Here is a 3719-nt window from a genome sequence, read left to right as displayed (position 1 = left end):
AAGATGGGATGTTGATACAGGACTTGTACAGCTGAAAGCTCTACAATGAGATAACATATAAATTGAACTACAATTGAACTTGCCTAAGTCAAATCCAAAATGGCATAGAAAAATTGTTCGACCTAGATAAAATTTGACTTACAGATCGTTAATTAATGAAAGAAACAACAACTCATAAATCATGGGATAGTGTACGGCGAGGGATATTTTTAACCTGTTTATGACATTAAACTGCATCCGGTCGAGCCGCCAGCGTCTAATCTGACAACCTCTTTTTGTGATCTTTAGCGGGCATCGAAGTGGGAGGGTGTCATGGTAACCCTGCAACAATAAAAGCAGCTGAACAGAGGGCGTATGAACTCTCTGGATTCAAAAGCCAACCATACCTAGTTTAAGAGTAGGCATAGCTCAAAACAAATGTCATGCGCATACAGGCTTTATGCATTATGCGATCTATAAATCAATATGTATTATTATTATTATTATTAATATGGTTGACTTAAAAATTAGAGGTAGGCAAAATCGTTTAGGCAAGTTTAACTGATTGAGATTGTTGTGGTTAGTGGTAAAATTAGTGTAGAATACAGCAGTATATGTGAGTTGTAAAACTAAATCTAGATTTATTTGTGGAAGCTCATCTTGGTCAAAAAACACAAATAGGCATGTGTGGGGTTGGGTGGGGGTTGTGATTTAATCCAACTAATGTAGATGAAGATACTTATTTGTTTCTTTCACTCCATTTCAAATCTAACGGGTCAATACTTTGACGTTTATGAAAGAAATATTTACCAAGGCTTTTCGATAAGAATTATTTTACGATAAAATGTACAATTAAATAAGTTTGAGGAGTTTAAATTTACTCAAGTGAAGGCTTATTATTGTGTGAAAAAACTGCCACCTAGCAGTTTGTTTTGATGTTATACCCACTGTAACGGCTTTGGTTTGGTGACTAATTCGGTCTATTGAATCGGTCTAAATCGTAAATTTGAGTGTTTTCTCAGGTTAATAAAGTTGAATTTAATTGAATAAGTTTTCATTTGAATAGGGATCATTTATTTCCGCATTCTCAATTGAATTTATGATTTAAAAATTATTTCATTACACTCAACACCTCATAGAGTGACTTCATGATTCCATATGCATACTGCTTTAGGAATCCTAGATTAATTGCAATTCTTTATTTTATAAGGAAATTTGGGCCCATGTTAAGCATGTGTCCAAATGTCTCATACAACCCACAAAATGTTCATTTTTTTTAAACAAATTTGCAGATTCAATTTTGATTTAATACATTCTCTCACATTTTTTTTTACTCATGTAAATATATCTATTTTTGTTATTCATATTGCATATTAAATTTTACATATTTTAATGCCTGCGGTACCACGTAGATTGTTGTGAAAAGAACTGTTATTGGTTGAGAATGTTGATTGGGACATTCTCAACCAACAATGGTGTACCGCAAGCATTAATATTATTACTTCGCCATGCAATCCTTCAAACAATGTATTAAATTTTATTATCTTCACTATATTCATTCAGTAATAGCTTCTCAAACCATCTAGATTGGACTCATTCAATATCTTGAACAATTTATTTTCCATTTGTGCAATACATTTTATAATTCACATTATTCAATATACAAATTACATGATTTGGTCACTATTTTGATATTTCTCTGTCCAGTATTGCTTTTCTAGGCCCATTGTATAGCATTTAGGAAGGCCCTGGGGCCAGATTTATCAAACTAGTAACAGGGGCGGATTTGGGGGGGGGGCCGGCCCGGCCCCGGCTCCCCCTTTCGGGAGGTAAAAAAGAAAGAAAAAAAAGAGAGAAAAAGAAAAAAATGATGGCAAAGAAAAAAAAACCTTAAATGTAATTACCATTTTCTAAACAGTAATACTTTTTCTTCCAATCGCTCCTCTCAAAAAAAGTGTGTTGTTCATTTTAAGTTAATTTTTATTTTAATATTAGTAGCCCCTCCTCACAGACTGTCAATGTTTAGCTCTATTGTAAAATGATGTAAAATGCTGATGTCTCCTGAAAACACAAAGATTAATTTAAGCCTGCTACAGAATCAGAAGCATAAAAATTAAATCTTTTGTCTGGAAAACCAGAGTAAAAACTCAGCCTATTGTGTGTGCCTCTGTTATCCGTACACAGACGTTTTCACAGATATTCCGGCCTGACCTGTAAATTCAGTTTGCATAAATAATTCTCAATAGCTTCATTGTTATGATTAAGAAAAGAATCTATCGGTGCGTAGCAATGCATATATGCTGTAAACTGAATTTTAAAAAGAGAATTAATAACCTTAAAATACCTGAATGGAATTCACTTGAAACACTAAATTGCATTCAAGCCCTATGAAATGTTGTACAGTACGGCACACCTTAAACAGTGGGAATTTCCATATTATTTGGAATTCTCCTAATAGCCAAAGTTATATATAAACATCACTGTCAAACACAAATTCTGGCCTAAAAAAGCTATAGTATCTACAAAAAGAGACTATCTACTAGTAGAATACCATAATTAATATTTATGATTTTGGATTGGATTTTAAATAAATCATCAACCATTTACAGGAGGCCTATATGTGACATTGAGAACAAATAAAAATGATTCGTAATACACATATTTTAGGATTAAACTAAATTTCAACAAATCTTTGGTGTACTTTTTGTCAAAACATAAATTTTTATCCCTGAACTTCTGCCCCGTCAGGTGTAGAGTATCAGGATATGAGCTGGTCTTCTACATTGTAATTATAATGTACTTCACTACTACTGGCTTTAATACTGTTGTTTATCATGTTTCATTGGTTTTATTTATGAGGAGACAGTGTGACAGTTTACAACATCATCTCAAAAATAATTTCTTCATTTAGATATATATTGTATTTCTTTGAAAATACACATAAATCTAGTTTTCATTACATTTGAATAGTATTTTATTTTATAGTTAATAAATTATTTTTTATATTATTATTATCCATATTTGTTTTACATATAAACATTAAAATATCATATAGTACTTTATGGTATGGTAATGGTGTTTAATATAGCGCCTTTTCCAGAGGATACAAAGTGCTGTGCAAACTGTAAGTTGTTTCAATCAATGTTACAATTTATATATAATATGGTTGTCAATATCAGTGACATACAGTAAGTGCTCAATGAAAATGCTTGAACATAAAAGATTGCTACAGCATGAAATATATATTTGTGTGTGTGTGCATGGGTGGGGGCTGTGTGTATGTGTGGGGTGTGTGTGTCAGGTGAAGACAAACAAGTCACTCGTCGCAAATCCAGTTTCAGAGGTAATGGCCAAAACATGCTGGAATGTCAACGTTTTTGAAATCTATTTTATTGCACTAAGCTAACTTTTATATATTTATACATCATGCTATCCTGTTATTTTCCCCATTTTCAATGTTAAAACAACAATTTTTAATGATTTGGTGGTGGTTTCTGCGTTCGAATTGCCCAAAATCTTAAACTTTAAAGGCTGATTTCTCAAATCAAACTGGCTGTATATTTAAGCTCCTGTACCTTCATAACGAAGCGTCGGATTTAAATGAATCTTTTACCATTTCGTAGCTCTCATTTTACTGTTTAACTCTTTATTAATAACTAAAATAAATTTTTGCGACGAGTGACTGGTTTTGCTTGTCTTTCCACATATGTATATATATATGAATATATATACATATATAT

The sequence above is a fragment of the Anneissia japonica genome, unplaced genomic scaffold (genome assembly GCF_011630105.1).
Source record: "Anneissia japonica isolate Jap-2015-1 unplaced genomic scaffold, ASM1163010v1 scaffold287597_len576451_cov177, whole genome shotgun sequence".
Taxonomy (NCBI): domain Eukaryota; kingdom Metazoa; phylum Echinodermata; class Crinoidea; order Comatulida; family Comatulidae; genus Anneissia; species Anneissia japonica.
Note: the sequence above shows the minus strand (reverse complement) of the source record.